Source organism: Coccinella septempunctata, chromosome 9, assembly GCF_907165205.1.
Source record: "Coccinella septempunctata chromosome 9, icCocSept1.1, whole genome shotgun sequence".
NCBI classification, from domain to species: domain Eukaryota; kingdom Metazoa; phylum Arthropoda; class Insecta; order Coleoptera; family Coccinellidae; genus Coccinella; species Coccinella septempunctata.
The window spans coordinates 1,996,523-2,014,858 of record NC_058197.1 but is presented as its reverse complement, the minus strand read 5'-3'; positions in this window follow the sequence as shown (position 1 = coordinate 2,014,858).

Here is an 18,336-nt window from a genome sequence, read left to right as displayed (position 1 = left end):
GAGAGCTTAGGTCTGACTCTAAATACTACCAAAACTAAGTCGATCATTATCGGTACTAAACGAAACTTGGGTTTGATCGACAAAGTAAATAATAAAATTGTCCTCAACGATGTTGTTGTTCCCTACTCCAATGAGGTTAGAAACCTTGGTATCTTATTGGACGAAACTCTATCCTGGAATAATCAGATTGCTTCTATCAGTTCAAGAGTCTTCTGTATCTTGCATCAACTCCGACTTTTAAAGAACTTCTTGCCCTTCGAAACCAGGAAAACATTATTCTTCTCTTTCGTACTTCCTATACTCGATTATGCTGACGTAGCCTATATGGGTCTCACAAACACACAGCTGATGAAACTGGAGCGGTTACAAAATGCAGGTGTACGATTTGTCTACAACTTAAGGAAATTTGATCATATAAGTCAATTCAGGCAAAAGATGGGATTGCTACCCATCAAACAACGTCGAATTTGGCATCTTCTTTTACTGGGGTTCAAGGTGTTGAGGTCCCGCGAGCCTGAATACCTGTATGATGGTCTTAGTCTTCTGGGAGATGGGGTCCGTCAGACAAGGGCACTCTATAACTTGACCTTGAGGATACCACTCCACTCGACTAATGTTTGCTCGAATAGCTTCACAGTTCTGTTTTCCCGGCTCTGGAATCGCCTCCCTCCGGATATCGTTCGGAAGGTAACTTACCTTTCATTTAGGTTTTTCCTCAGGAGATATTTAAGTGCTTCACCCATCACACTTACTTGATACCCATGTTTAATATGGTCCCTTTCTTCGGCGACGTCTATCCTTCTCCCTCCCATTCCCCTTTCTCCCTATTTTGGAGCAGGTTGAACTGAATTTAAGTTAGGTCAGGTATTCTTGTTTTTAGATATAAGTTTCTTTAATAGATTATTTCTGGTTGGCAGGAAGAAATTGCATGGCGATATGTCCACCTTTTGCACAATTCTATAAAAATGTATGAAACTTGTTTTAATGCAATAAAGAGTTCAATAATAATAATAATAATAATTTCCGTATAATTCCCCATTTTGAAAAACGATAGCAGAATATTCCGTATCCAGGAATACCTTGTCAATTTTGGGCATAGTAAGGATAGGCTGGATCATAATTCGACTAAAATAAAGGTTTTCATTTAAACAAATTTTTTTCGATGAAAGTACGAAACGAAAGAATTTTTTGGTGGATATGCTGTTAAAAATACATTATGACTTCGACAACAATTCCTGAATGTTGCACCATTCTATCGTTAAAGCATACTGAAAGCTGGAAATCTTGGAAAATTCAATGTCATGTCACCAGAGTCACATGTTACTCGATGGGTAATCCATGCCGTTTTTTAAGAAACCAAGTTTTTAGCTCTTATAATATGAGAATATTTCATTTTAATTATTTATTTATTTATTTATTTATTTATTTATTTATTTATTTATTTAATTATTTATTTATTTATTTATTCATTAAAAAACAATATTTACGACATAGAAACGGTTGATGGAAAAGTTGATTTTCTCACCTCTAATATAATAACTTTATTAGATCTACATGCTCCATTCAAAACATTCAAAATTTCTAAAAATTATTCACCTTGGCTAACCGATACTTTGCGGGATATGATCAAGACCAGAAACCAGTTACTATCTAAATTTAAGAGATCGGGAGAGATTTCCGACTGGAATATGTACAAACAGCTGAGAAATATTATCACTGCGGCTGTCAAAAAAGAAAAAAAGGCTTATTATAGCAAGTACATTAATTACAGCGGAAATCCCAAAACTACTTGGACACATCTGAAGAAAATGGGTATTGTTCAGCAAAAAAATAAAGTGCTCAGCGCTTCTCTTGCCGATGTTGACCGTATTAATGAACATTTCATTAACTCTGTTCCTGACCTGTCCCCCGATGACGATCTATTGTCTTTTTATGCTGACCGGGATAACTGTTCTGCTTCTTGCTTATTCAGGTTCCGTACTGTTGATGAGATTGAAGTTTTGGAATCCATCAAATCAATCAAGAGTAAAGCTGTTGGTTATGATGGCATAAATATACTTACCCTCCACTTGTGTGTACCTCATATACTTCCACATATCACTCATATCCTGAATTATTGTCTGAAAAAATCCGTCTTTCCCAGCCAGTGGAAAAGAGCAGTTGTTCTACCTGTGCCAAAGGTGTCTTATCCAAGGAACTTGAACAATTTACGACCTATAAGCATTTTGCCAACATTGTCCAAAATTTTAGAGAAGATCATGTGCAAACAACTCTGGTCACATTGGAATTCTAATAAGATTATTCCTCCCACCCAGTCTGGTTTTCGAAAAAATCACAGCTGTACCACGGCTTTGCTGAACATCACCGATGACATAATTAGGGCAACTGATAAGGGTAAACTCACTATTCTCGCACTTTTAGACTACTCTAAGGCATTTGACAGTCTCGATCACAAACTGTTAGCAGCAATATTGGCACATGTTGGATTTTGTGATGCTTCGGTTCTCCTTCTTGTTTCTTATCTCGCTGAACGTTATCAAGTAGTTTCTTACAATGGCAATTTATCATTTCCTCTCAAAATTCAGAGGGGTGTACCACAGGGGTCGATTCTTGGACTGATATTGTTCCTTATCTACATTTCACAGTTTGAAAAGTTCATTCAATTTTGTTTCATTCATAATTATGACGATGATACTCAGCTGTATATATCCTTCTTTTTAAATGAATCTTCTCAGGCAATTTCAGCTCTGAACTACGAATTAAATGTTATCAGGGAATTGTCTCATCGGCACTGCCTGCAGCTCAATGTGAATAAGACCGTTGCCATGTTGTTTGGGAGAAAAGGTGACAGGATCATATTTTTGGATGAGGGTTATTCGATAATGGTTGGTTCAGATATCGTCAATTTATGCGACAAGGCTAAAGATTTGGGAGTCTGGATTGATGTAGATATGTGATTTACGGACCATGTGTCTGCTTGTTTGCAAAAGGCATATGGTAACTTGAGAGTTATTTATAGAAATAGGTCAACTTTGACCCAAAATATTAGAATTCTGCTATGTGAGTCCCTGGTTCTTTCTCACCTTAATTTTGCTGACAGTGTTTATGGTCCCAGTTTGAGCTTCTCTGACAAGCAGAGGATACAGAAACTCCAGAACTCCTGTCTGCGTCTCATATTCGGAATACGAAAATTTCACAGAATTAGCCATACTCTACGTTTTGTCAACTGGCTCAATATGGAGAACAGACGATGTCTTCATGCTACATTATTGTTCATGAAGATATTAATTGGCCGAACTCCCCCGTACCTCTACAATAAGATTACTTTCCGCTCTGATGTTCACAACTTGAATATACGTTTTAAAGGAACCCTTACACCGCCTATATTTAGAACACAATCATTTCGTAGATGTTATTCATACTATGTTACGCGGTGCGTCAATAATTTATCTACTGAAGTCAGGGCGGTTAGTAATCTGAGTCGTCTACGAGCCTTGGTACTCAGCAAGCTTTTGGTTCAACAAAACGCCGTTTTCACGGATTGATGTGTGTAGGAATCGTTTCACTTAAAATTGTTTTTTTTTTACGTTTGGGTGGTTTCACTACTTGCTTTTATTCTTAATAATTTGAGACCTTTCGTCACACCGAAATGCAAGAAATACCCGGGCTGCCAAGCGAGGGTATCCACGGCTCACTCAGTGAAGATGGGGTGGGTTCAATGTAAGGAACCGACAAAAGAGAAGTAGGGCGCCAGGTAGATTTATTTCCCCAGTAAATACCCTTAGGAACAGCAACAACCCCAAATCAACCAAAAGAGTTGTACTGAAGAACGGTTTATTCAGGCAGCAAAGAAAATACACGGGCCTACTTGTATGGCTATAGTTGTATTGAACGCCAAGGAGGGTGTGTGGTGTCTAATAATAATTGTAATACTTCAAAAGGGATGGCCTTTATAAAATCAACCGAAATCGCGTCGCTTGAGCTCAGGCGCAGCGCGAAGTTCTTCAGAACTCCCAAATGTACGAGTAACACTAATTAACGTTCAATTTAACTGCACAGAATTATCAACGTCACCAGAGTGACATGCTCTAACTAAATTAATCTATATCTCACTCCACAAGCAATAGAATGTGATAATAATAGCAATACATTAAGGTTTTACAATATAAACCGTTGTCGTTAAGGAAAGCAACAATATAATACGATATGCAACTTCTATAATACACTTGCGTGTCCTGAGAGTGCTCTCTCCGCTCCTGAATGGGGAAGATGGTCTCTTCGTTATGAAATTCTACAAGGTTTCTGTTGTAACAGCTCCACTTGGACTGGATTTCACGAGTAGTTCTAGAAGGCTCGACTCGGACTGTGACTATACTAGGATTTATAGGACTTCTTCCCTACACGATGATTTCAGGGACTTCCTCTTTATACTACGATATGTCTCCCTACACTAGTATATGTCTCCCTACACTAGGATATGCCTCCCTACACTAGGAGATGTCTCCCTACACTAGGACCCTGTCGATATGAAAGAACGTAAGAACTTAATCCTCACCATATAAGGAAGAATGAGTGACAAACATTGTATCACAAAAGATGGTTTTATACATACCCAGTTCTTCGGGGGGAACTATTCAAATCTAACGTGAATCCACCAAATCTTTCCAAGCTCGAATATGCAATTAGACAACCAGAACCTCGGTTCTATCACAATCAACGTAGGATGCTCTCAACTAATGCTTCCAATCAACGAATTTCACGGCAATAGCTAGGAGAGAAAATAACACACAATAAGGAATTTGCCGAACAACGTACGACGAACATACCTTTATGAAGAAAAACTTCACGTGCCACAGCGAAGAAAACTCTCGATCAATCCTCCTTAAGGAGATACGCCAATATAGAATCCAAATAAACCAGTTCGGCAGGAGATCACACAGATATCCGAAGATTAATCCCACAAATGGACGATTTTAATTATCGAAAACTCCAGAAATTCCTGATGGATACCTCCAAACTTACAAAATGGCTAATCACATAGAAAACTCATCTGACGCTGTCTAACCTTCAAAATTCTGTGAGCACGGAAAACTAAACTAAAACGTCAAGATCTAACCCCACTTGACCGGTAGCGGTAAAATAACAGTAGGCCGATCGCCCCACATCGACATAACCTGCAAATTCAATTCGTACCGTATTTATTGATGGTATTTGAAACCGTTACAACTCTCCCCTTACGATAAAAAAAAACAAAAAACACAGCATCCCCCGCCGAAGGTATCCAGACATTGAAGAGCCTCCAACCATCACATTAAACGACATGAAAAAGTGAAAGATATCTGACCACTGAAGGTGACCAGATACCGTCATGAAAAAGTGAAAGATATCTGACCACTGAAGGTGACCAGATACCGACAGGTCCAGCTAAAACAGGAAAAGTACCGACTCAACTAAAAAGAAAACTAAGAAAGGGCCGAAATTTTTATGTAATACTTTTTTTTCAAGAACTAAAAAGAGAACTTCTCCGCAGCCCGAGTCGAAGACCACGGAAAAGGCGCTGGACCTGGAGGACTTCATTTATTCTCAAAGTCGCAACCTCAACGACTCCCACCACAACCTTAGGAAGTGATGTCACAATCGGGTGTCACAATCGGGAAAACGACAAAATCGGGAAAGATAGTCAAAATCGGCAGAACGGTGGTCCTCGTGGGCAAAGAGCAACGGCTCAGTGCACGACCAACCGCAAGTCTTGACTCGTCGGGAGTCCTACGGTAATACAAAAAAAAAATAATCTTTAGTCAAAATCGGGAAGTTAGCTTTAAATCAGGGCTCCTCGTGGGCAAAGAGCAACGGCTCAATGCACGACCCGCTGAGAGTCATAACTCGTCGGGAGTCTTAAGGCAGTTATCGTTTCAAAATCGGTAAGAAGGGTCGCCTCAGGCAACACACGTCGCAAATCCGCCGAAGCGAAGGCAAACCCAAAACGGACAATCCAAAAAGAAAAAAAAACGATGTACCCAAAATCGGGAAGGTAAGTGTCAACCAAGACACGTCATAATCCGGTAAAGAAATTAGCAATCAAAATTGGGATAGGTCACCTCAAACAACATAGATACGTTGCGAATCCGCCAGTAGCGAAGGTAGACCAAATACGCATCAAAATCGATAAACGGAAATATCAAGGAACGTCGAATTATCAGCAATCAAAATCAGAAGGAAAAGTCACCTCAGACAACATAGAACGTTGCGAATCCGCCAGCAGCGAAGGTAGACCAAATCCACATCAAAATCTATATCGATAAAGGAAAATATCAAGGAACGTCAAAATCGGAACCGAAACGTCAAAATCGAAAACACAAAGGCTCAAGGTCACACTCAATCTAAAAATCTCCCTACCCCGACAAACGATCTACCTGAGGGCAAGTGAAGGAAAATACAACAGCGATGGTACTGCCGTGGCCTGGAATGTACCATAGATGATGAGGGGAATTCCCGCCACTGGATAGGGGTAGTGACCACCCTCGTCAATTTATGCATAAGCAAGGGACAGCTATCCTCTGCCCCGAGTCCGAGACGAGACTAGTCTGACAGGTGTCCAGTTGCTTGTTGGTCCGGTGGGTGAGATTTCAAATCCTTAACATGCCAAACACCCTGGTATTTACCATCCTCACCCTGCAATTCATAGGTCCAAGGGGAGACTCGCTTCGAGACCAAGAAAGGCCCAACATACTTCGGTGCCAACTTAGCTGAAAAATACTTCGCCGCATCGGACAACACCTGATTCCTCCTCCACACCAATTGGTTAACCGTATACTGAACATCCCGTCGTCGAAGATTGTATGTGCGGCTATTGGTTTCGTACGCTCGCGACAACTTTCTCTGGACATCCGCGTACAGCCTCGCGAAGGCTTGTTCGCGCTCCTTAGTCAAGGCTGATCTGTCGAACTGAATCCGATCAGGGCAGGCGTTTTCACCCTTTAATGAAATTTCTCTTCCGAAGACAATCATATTTGGGGAATGACCGGTTACTTCATGCTTTGAGGAGCGAATGGCCAAACCAACCTGGCTCAACTGTCTATCCCAACCTCTCTGATCTTCTGAAAGATATGACCTCAACATAGTTTTAATAACCCTATTAATTCTCTCGACCGGATTCGCTTGAGGATGATATAAGGCCGTATACTGAATGTTAACATTATAAGACTTTAGAAAATTAGTAACTTCCTTGGAACGAAACTGCACGCCATTATCCAAAATGATGGAATTTGGACACCCAAAGATAGGAAAAACATGGGTATCCAATATCTTCACAATCGCCGATGCGGTAGCGAAACGTAACGGGAACAGTAGAGGGAACTTACTGAAACAATCAGCGATGACAAAAATATATTGGTTACCTGAGCGAGTTCGAGGCAAAGGTCCAACCAGATCGGCAGACATAAGTTCGAATGGTCGATGGATTGCTACCTGTTTAGAGAGCATGAAACCAGGAGGTTTTCGCTGCTCCGGTTTGATGGCATGACAAGTGATACATCGACGAATAAACGAGGCTACGTCGGATCGCATTTTGGGCCAATAATAGCGCTCGGCCAACTTATGATAGGTCTTATACACGCCAACATGCAAAAGTGATTCGTGAACCTTTCCAATTAAGGCCCTCCGATCAGGTCGCGGAACAACTTCTCTCCAGTAGTCAGCAGGAGATGCCAATTCGGGAATGCGGGGAGTGACATTTTTGAAGAGTTTACCCTGGATCAACTGCCATGAAGGGAAACGGTGCGGGGTCTTGACTATCCCGTCCAAAAGCTTCCTGTACCACGGGTCCGAGGAACAACCCAAGGCAGTGTCGACGGTATCGAGTACGGGTACCGACCTAGACAAAACTTCAGGTACGATGTTATATTTACCTTTTCGATGAATAATGGTATAATCATATTGTTGGAGCCGGATCGCCCAACGGGCTAGTCGACCAGAAGGTGACTCCAATCGGTCCAGCCAGAGCAAAGATGCATGATCGGTGATCACTGTGAAATGGGTGCCTTCAATATACGGCCGCAGCTTTTCAATCGCCCATAGAACGGCAAGACATTCACGTTCCGTGGTGGTATAGTTGCGCTCTAACCGAGTTAAAGACCTAGAAAGATAACATATCACCTTTTCTCCATCCTCTTGTTGTTGAGTAAGGACTGCACCTATTCCATAACCTGAAGCATCACACTGTATAGTGAATGGCTTCGAGAAATCAGGACAAGACAACACAGGGGCACCAATCAACCGCTCCTTCAAGTTATTCAGAGCCTCATCACATTGGACACTCCACTTGAAAGGTCTACCCTTTTTTAATAACTCCGTCAGAGGAGCAATAAGATCCGCAAAATTTGGTACGAATCGTCGGTACCATGAAGCTAGTCCCAGCAGACGTCGAACCTCCGAGACACTTGTGGGCACCGGTATGTTCAAGATGGCTTGGACCTTAGCTGGATCCATTCTTAACCCTGTAGAATCCACCACATATCCCAAATACAAAAGTTCCGGTCGGCAGAAATGACACTTTTTCTTAGAAACCGTTAAATTGGCAGCCTTCAGGCGCTTGAAGACCTCCTTCAATACCTCAACATGCTTCTCAAAGGTATCCGTGATGATAATGATGTCGTCCAAATAGACGAATACATAAGGCTCCAGATCGGGACCAAGGACTCTGTCAACCAAACGCTGGAAGGTGGCTGGACTATTAGATAATCCCATAGGCAAGCGAAGGAAGTGGAACAGACCTCTATTGGGAATTGTAAAGGCAGTCAGAGGGCGAGAAGATTCCTCCAGGGGCACCTGAAAATATGCCGACTTGATGTCCATTGAAGATAGGAACTTGGCATTGCGAAGTCGATCCAAAGTGGCATTTATATAGGGGAGGGGATACGCTTTTTTTTCCGTAACCGCGTTTAGTTTCCGGTAATCGACGCAGAACCGGTTCGAGCCATCCTTCTTTTTCACGAGAAGAATGGGAGATGACCAGGGGCTGGTCGAGGGCTCGACAATACCTTGCTCGAGCAATTTATCCAACTCAGCATCAATATGACCCTGCATCACCGGACTAACCGGATAATACCTCTGTTTGATGGGACGACAAGAAGTTTTTATCTCATGCTCCACCAAATTAGTACACCCCAACTCGTCACCCATGTCCCTGAAAGCCTCCTGCACAACCTTATTCAAAATTCTGGTCTGGTCGGGCGTCAGATGTTCCTCCGAGGCAATTGCACCCACAGACACATCAGCATCACGCCGGAAGACCCAGTTCCCTCCATGAAGATCCGGTACGATACCAAACTTCCTACAGAAATCAACGCCCAAAATCAAGGTGTGCGGCAAATCTGGAACCACCAAGGCTGAAATCATCCTAACCCGATTCTCAAGCTTAATTGGCAGATCAACCGAACCGATACTTGGACAACTTTGACCATTAGCGACCCTACAAGAAGCAACATTATCAGAATTGATCTTAAGCTTCAACTTTTTCAATATATCCCATCCTGGACCTCCTATAATCGTGCTCGAAGCACCCGAATCTAATAAACCTAAGAATTCAACATCAAGAACCGAAACAGACAAATATGGACGTTCATCATTATGCGCATGCGCCAACACATAATCTAGGATGGCTTTCTGACGTCGAGGCAAACGAACACTGGCAGTCGATTGAGGGAAGGCACACGTACTGCCATGAGAGGTCTTCCCCATCAGTTTTCCGACGGCTTACACCCCGGACAAGTCCGAACAGTGAAATCTGGACGACCACAGCGGAAGCAATACTTCTTCCTCGCCGAGCGGCAGTCCCTAGCGGCATGACCAGGCTGCCGGCAATTCCAACAGGTCAAAACAGCATTCACCTGAGGAGAAGAGGAGGAGGGGGTTTCGGCATATACGTAAGCCAGATCTGGCTCTACCAAAGAGCTTCTATTTCGTGGAGGGGGGACATATGATTCAATTGACTCTTTGCGAGCCTCCAGTTGTCTTCCGATATCCAGAAGTTGCGAGATTGAGGTTATGTTGGTCAAACCTATCTGACTCTGATAGCAAGGGGAAAGATTACGGAGAAGGATCTTCAGTCGGACATCGTCATTAACAGGGACAGTGAGGCGCTTGAACAGGTTATCCATCATGCCAAGGTACAAACCTATGTTCTCGTCAGGACCTTGAGTTCGGCGCTTAATTTCATCGAAAAGTTTCTCGTTATAATTGGGGGGTAAAAACTGTTTCCGTAATTCCTCCACTAATTGAGACCAGGTTGATACGGTGGCCCGAACCGATCTGAACCAGATAAGAGCCTTACCTTCAAAAAGATCGCTAGCAGACGAAAACAACTGCTCTTTAGTAACGTTCCGTGAAATGCACAATTCCTCCATATTTTCTAGGAAGGAGCTCAGAGAGCACCTATCATTATTCCCACTGAATTTAGTGATACTCCACTTAGCCACCGATACAGAAGGGGCCCTACAATTATGGACGGCAACCGGAGCCGCGGATTGGTGAGCGATGTCACTATCTATATCAACATCCGACCCAGATTCCGAAGCTGAATCCGATGCATCAACCGAGGCCATCAAAGTGCTCAACTATAAAGGGGTTTGTGCCTGCAACGAAAATCTTCGATATTTCCTCGCGCGCGCACGTAACTCCGACTCTAGCCCAATAATCTGCGCCAAATATCCCGACCTGAGAACTTGTTCCGTCTCAGAGAGTGCTTGAGAACGTTCAGCCCGCTTAAATAAATGCACCAAACGAGAAGACAGCTTGAGAAAGATGAACTCCTCTCATCACCCGAAAATTCTGATACCTCTCTTTGAAGGACCGATATCGTACCTCCGATTACTCCCGAGTCATCGGCGAACTTAAATGGATACGGTGGGTATTTGGTTTCAATTCCCGATCGTTCTAACCTTAAATGGCCCCGAAGACTTTTCCTCATCTCGACAACCGTAGTTACATCGTCTACGCCTCTAATTGCCAACTCATACCCTAACTCATCTTTATCAAGACGACCTACATCCATACGGCCCTCCATACTTAAATCGATACTCAACAAAATTACTATACCTAACCTCACAACGCGGAAGAACTGTATCTGAAAGAAGAAGAAGCAACAAAACTAAAATAATCACCACGACAAGTCACGAAGTTATTGATTGTAGGCCCCACGTTGGGCGCCAATTTGAGACCTTTCGTCACACCGAAATGCAAGAAATACCCGGGCTGCCAAGCGAGGGTATCCACGGCTCACTCAGTGAAGATGGGGTGGGTTCAATGTAAGGAACCGACAAAAGAGAAGTAGGGCGCCAGGTAGATTTATTTCCCCAGTAAATACCCTTAGGAACAGCAACAACCCCAAATCAACCAAAAGAGTTGTACTGAAGAACGGTTTATTCAGGCAGCAAAGAAAATACACGGGCCTACTTGTATGGCTATAGTTGTATTGAACGCCAAGGAGGGTGTGTGGTGTCTAATAATAATTGTAATACTTCAAAAGGGATGGCCTTTATAAAATCAACCGAAATCGCGTCGCTTGAGCTCAGGCGCAGCGCGAAGTTCTTCAGAACTCCCAAATGTACCAGTAACACTAATTAACGTTCAATTTAACTGCACAGAATTATCAACGTCACCAGAGTGACATGCTCTAACTAAATTAATCTTTATCTCACTCCACAAGCAATAGAATGTGATAATAATAGCAATACATTAAGGTTTTACAATATAAACCGTTGTCGTTAAGGAAAGCAACAATATAATACGATATGCAACTTCTATAATACACTTGCGTGTCCTGAGAGTGCTCTCTCCGCTCCTGAATGGGGAAGATGGTCTCTTCGTTATGAAATTCTACAAGGTTTCTGTTGTAACAGCTCCACTTGGACTGGATTTCACGAGTAGTTCTAGAAGGCTTGACTCGGACTGTGACTATACTAGGATTTATAGGACTTCTTCCCTACACGATGATTTCAGGGACTTCCTCTTTATACTACGATATGTCTCCCTACACTAGTATATGTCTCCCTACACTAGGATATGCCTCCCTACACTAGGAGATGTCTCCCTACACTAGGACCCTGTCGATACGAAAGAACGTAAGAACTTAATCCTCACCATATAAGGAAGAATGAGTGACAAACATTGTATCACAAAAGATGGTTTTATACATACCCAGTTCTTCGGGGGGAACTATTCAAATCTAACGTGAATCCACCAAATCTTTCCAAGCTCGAATATGCAATTAGACAACCAGAACCTCGGTTCTATCACAATCAACGTAGGATGCTCTCAACTAATGCTTCCAATCAACGAATTTCACGGCAATAGCTAGGAGAGAAAATAACACACAATAAGGAATTTGCCGAACAACGTACGACGAACATACCTTTATGAAGGAAAACTTCACGTGCCACAGCGAAGAAAACTCTCGATCAATCCTCCTTAAGGAGATACGCCAATATAGAATCCAAATAAACCAGTTCGGCAGGAGATCACACAGATATCCGAAGATTAATCCCACAAATGGACGATTTTAATTATCGAAAACTCCAGAAATTCCTGATGGATACCTCCAAACTTACAAAATGGCTAATCACATAGAAAACTCATCTGACGCTGTCTAACCTTCAAAATTCTGTGAGCACGGAAAACTAAACTAAAACGTCAAGATCTAACCCCACTTGACCGGTAGCGGTAAAATAACAGTAGGCCGATCGCCCCACATCGACATAACCTGCAAATTGAATTCGTACCGTATTTATTGATGGTATTTGAAACCGTTACAAATTGTTATGAGCTATATGTTGTTACACTTTTTTGCCTCAATTGGAAGCAATGAATCGAGGGAGTAGATCGAACAGTGCGCTGGATGAAGCGTACTGGATCCCGCCTTTTCAATTTCTTTTTACCTCATATTGTATTTGATTGATTATTTCTAATTCATGAAATTGAATAAAGACCTTTATTATTATGACTTTAGCCTTGCGGCTTTCACACTCCTCTCCAGAGGAAAATTCACTTATCCCAGATATCTGAGATGGCAAAAGGATTAAGCTCTGTTGGAGCCCTTTCCAGGTTGTCGGGCTCGTGGTGGTGGTCGGGTCCGGGTCGCTCCTCGCCTCCCTGCTGTAGGCTGGATTCCTGCTCCACCCGCACTTCCTGTCGGCGCAGACGGTGTTCCTCTGCATTCCCCATGTACTTGCGTACAGTTCTCGCCGTTCCGAGCAGTACCGCCTTCTGCATGACTCTATAGATATTTTCGTCCAACTGAAGTTTCCTCAAGTTCTCTAGTAGTTTCTTCGGTATCAGGCCTGTAGATGAAATGACAATAGGGATGGTCTTGATATCTTTCAGCTTCCACTGTCTTCTGGTCTGTTCCTCGAGATCTCTGTATTTTGAAATTTTTTCAGTGTGCCTATCTAGAAGATTGTTATTATTTGGAATTGCCACGTCGATGAATAGTGCTCTGTCCTCATCCTTATTGAGCAATATGAGGTCTGGTCTATTGTGGGTTATTTTTCGGTCTGTGAGAACCGTGCGATCCCAGTAGAGCTTGTGATGGTCGTTTTCCAGCACAGCATCCGGATGGTAATTGTAATAAGGAACCTTTTTCGAAGTTAGAAGTTGGTGTTTTAGTGCCAATTCTTGGTGAAGAATCTTGGCAACAGCATCATGTCTATTTTTGTACTCCGTGCCCGCGAACTTCTGACATCCCCCGGTGATGTGCTGGATAGTTTCATGTGTCTCACAGCCATAACGACAGCTATCGTTCGCCACTGAGGCATCCTTGGCGATGTACTTCATGTACTTTCTTGTTGGAATCACCTGATCCTGGATGGCGAGCATGAAGCCCTCTGTTTCAGGAAACAACCTTCCGGAAGTCAACCAGTAGTTCGACGCAGATATGTCGAAGTAATCATTGTTGACCTCGTTCTGGTGCCTCCCATGCAAAGGTTTGCCAATCAGTTTCTGCATTTTACTTTCTGCAGAGTGTTCGACTGTTTCCGAGTGATCCTGTTGTAGCTTTAATGGTGTAGAACTATCAGCAACACAAACTACTCGATGGAGTTCTGACGAAGCTGCCTTGCTCAAGAAATATTTTCGAAGTCCTTCAATTTCCTGGGACATACGGTTGGACAAATCAACAATTCCTCTACCCCCAAGATGTCGTGGCAGCTCGGTCCGTTCTATTGAGCTTTTGGGGTGATGTTTATTGTGTTTAGTCAGCATCGTCCTTATACTTCTCTGTAAAGCTGCTAAATCGGTGGTCGTCCAAGAGATAATACCAAATGAATAGCTCAGCGCCGAGCAAGCGTAGGTGTTAATCGCTTTTATCAGATTCTTGCTGTTAAGACCAGTTCTCATTATCCTCCTCAATCTTCGGGTGAACTCCTCCGCTAATTCTTTCTTCATCTGGGTCTGATTGATTTTTCTTGCCTGTTTTATGCCTAGATACTTGTATGTGTCTCTTTCCTTTAATGCTTCAATTTCTGCACCTTCCTTGAGTTTGAACGAACCATCTTCTATTTTCCCTCTCGTTATTTTAAGCAGTCGACATTTTTCAAGTCCAAACTTCATTTTGATGTCTTCCGAGAATCCTTCCACCATTTTCAGCATCAGTTGCATTTGTTTTTTGGTAGATGCGAAGAGTTTCAAGTCGTCCATGTAAAGGAGATGATTCAGTTTCATCATAGTTCTACTGCCGCTCTTGATGGAAAATCCGTAGTCCGTAGAATTCAATCTATGAGACAAGGGATTCAGGGCCATGCAGAACCACAGAGGGCTCAGCGAGTCTCCTTGGAAAATTCCGCGTCTTATTGGAATAGGTCCTGTTGTAATGGAGCAATCTGCTGCTTTTATTTGAAGACTAGTACGCCAGGTTGACATGGCGTTTTTCAGGAATTTAACAATATTGGGATCCACCTTGTAAATCTTCAAGATCGTCAAGAGCCATTCGTGAGGTATAGAATCGAATGCTTTTTTGTAGTCTATGTACGCAGCGTAAAGATTCCTTCGCTTGGAGAACGCTTGATTGCAGATAACTGAATCTATTATTAGTTGTTCTTTGCATCCTCGGCTGTCTTTGGTGCATCCTTTCTGTTGCATGGCGATGATGTTATTCCTTTCGCAATGGTTGTGAATTCGGTTTGAAATGCACGATGTGATTAATTTGTACATCGTTGGAAGACATGTGATTGGTCGGTACTTGGATGGGTCTTCTGTATTCCTTTGGTCTTTAGGTAACAAGAATGTTGTGCCATGTGTAAGGAATACTGGCATTCTTTCAGGATTTTCAATGACATCATTTATTGCGGAGGTCAATTTGTCATGCATGATCCAAAGTTTCTTGATCCAGAAGTTCTGTAATCCATCAGGCCCAGGTGCTTTCCAGTTGTGCAGTCCTCTGATAGCTGATTTCACTTCTTCAATTGTGATCATGTCATGCTGCATCGGCTCATATTTTATAGCTTCAGATTTTTCATCTTCAATCCATCCGGTATCTCCATTGAAGTGAGGTTTCGTTGATAATTGTTCGGTCCAGAATTGTTCAATGGCTTCCTTTGGTGGTAACTTTCCATTCTCTCCATCCGACGATGTGAGTGACCGGTAGAAAGATTCTTCCGATTTTTCGAATGAATTATTGTCTCTTTTCCGGCTATAATTGCTTTTATATCTCCTCAGGCGTTCTGCATACAGACTTAATTTTTGCTTCAGAGTGTCGAGGCAATGGTGAGCTGTAGCATTCTCCGTCTCTCGTTCTGTGTGGGTCCTGTTTCTATCCATGATCTCTTTGGCAGCTTTCACAACCTTTCTTCCTCGATTCCCGTTCAAGTACTCCGTCAGTCGTCCAATGTCTCTTCTTAGCCTTTCTGTTTTGTGTTGAAGACGTTTCTGCCATGCTGGCGCGTGTAATTTGTGTAATTTTGGACCATCATTGCTCGTTCGGCGAATTTTTGCCCCTATGGTTTTCGCTGTCGTTAGCGCTGCACAGTGAAAAACTAGATGCAGATATTCCAATGAACTTCCGTTCTGTAGGTATTCAGGTAAAACGTCCTTATTCAAGATGTCGATTATAAGTGACAGTTTCTTGGATGTATTGAGCCGTGGAGGTGCTACTCGATGAAGAGGATCTGTTCCTTCCAGTTCGGCAAAGTATCTCCTCATGTCAGAGTCAACTTGTCGGCGGAGCTCTTCCCTATCGTCCTGGTGTTCAGGCTCACTTGCGTTGCAAGATGGACTTTCAGTATCAGTTACTTCTGCCTGTTGTTGCCCAGGCATGTGAATTTCATCAGAGATGTTGGTGTTATTCTATTATGTTATGACTTTAGCCTTGCGGCTTTCACACTCCTCTCCAGAGGAAAATTCACTTATCCCAGATATCTGAGATATCAAAAGGATTAAGCTCTGTTGGAGCCCTTTCCAGGTTTTCGGGCTCGTGGTGGTGGTGGGGTTCGGGTCGCTCCTCGGCTTCCTGCTGTAGGTTGGATTCCTGCTCCACCCGCACTTCCTGTCGGAGCAGACGGTGTTCCTCTGCATTCCCCATGTACTTGCGTACAGTTCTCGCCGTTCCGAGCAGTACCGCCTTCTGCATGACTTTATAAATATTTTCGTCCAACTGAAGTTTTCTCAAGTTCTCCAGAGTAGTTTCTTCGGTATCAGGCCTGTAGATGAAATGACAATAGGGATGGTCTTTATATCTTTCAGCTTCCACTGTCTTCTGGTTTGTTCCTCGAGATCTCTGTATTTTGAAATTTTTTCAGTGTGTCTATCTAGAAGATTGTTATTATTTGGAATTGCCACGTCGATGAATAGTGCTGTGTCCTCATCCTTATTGAGCAATATGAGGTCTGGTCTATTGTGGGTTATTTTCCGGTCTGTGAGAACAGTGTGATCCCAGTAGAGCTTGTGATGTTCGTTTCCCAGCACAGCATCTGGATGGTAATTGTAATAAGGAATCCTTTTCGAAGTTAGAAGTTGGTGTTTTAGTGCCAATTCTTGGTGAAGAATCTTGGCAACAGCATCATGTCTATTTTTGTACTCCGTGCCCGCGAACTTCTGACATCCCCCGGTGATGTGCTGGATAGTTTCATGTGTCGCACAGCCATAACGACAGCTATCGTCCGCCACTGAGGCATCCTTGGCGATGTATCTCATGTAATTTCTTGTTGGAATCACCTGATCCTGGATGGCGAGCATGAAGCCCTCTGTCTCAGGAAACAACCTTCCGGAAGTCAGCCAGTAGTTCGACGCAGATATGTCGACGTAATCATGGTTGACCTCATTCTGGTGCCTCCCATGCAAAGGTTTGCCAATCAGTTTCTGCATTTTACTTTCTGCAGTGTTCGACGGTTTCCAAGTGATCCTGGTGTAGCTTTAACGGTGTTGATGTATCAGCAACACAAACTACTCGATGGAGTTCTGACGAAGCTGCCTTGCTCAAGAAATAGTTTCGAAGTCCTTCAATTTCCTGGGACATACGGTTGGACAAATCAACAATTCCTCTACCCCCAAGATGTCGTGGCAGCTCTGTCCGTTCTATTGAGCTTTTGGGGTGATGTTTATTGTGTTTAGTCAGCATCGTCCTTATTTTTCTCTGTAAAGCTGCTAAATCGGTGGTCGTCCAAGAGATAATACCAAATGAATAGCTCAGCGCCGAGCAAGCGTAGGTGTTAATCGCTTTTATCAGATTCTTGCTGTTAAGACCAGTTCTCATTATCCTCCTCAATCTTCGGGTAAACTCCTCCGTTAATTCTTTCTTCATCTGAGTCTGATTGATTTTTCTTGCCTGTTTTATGCCTAGATACTTTTATGTGTCTCCTTCCTTTAATGCTTCAATTTCTGCACCTTCCTTGAGTTTGAACGTACCATCTTCTATTTTCCCTCTCGTTATGTTTAGCAGTCGACATTTTTCTAGTCCAAACTTCATTTTGATGTCTTCCGAGAATCCTTCCACCATTTTCAGCATCAGTTGCATTTGTTTTTTGGTAGATGCGAAGAGTTTCAAATCGTCCATGTAAAGGAGATGATTCAGTTTCATCATAGTTCTACTGCCGCTCTTGATGGAAAATCCGTAGTCCGTAGAATTCAATCTATGAGACAAGGGATTCAGGGCCATGCAGAACCACAGAGGGCTCAGCGAGTCTCCTTGGAAAATTCCGCGTCTTATTGGAATAGGTCCTGTTGTAATGGAGCAATCTGCTGCTTTCATTTGGAGACTAGTACGCCAGGTTGACATGGCGTTTTTCAGGAACTTAACAATATTGGGATCCACCTTGTAAATCTTCAAGGTCGTCAAGAGCCATTCGTGAGGTA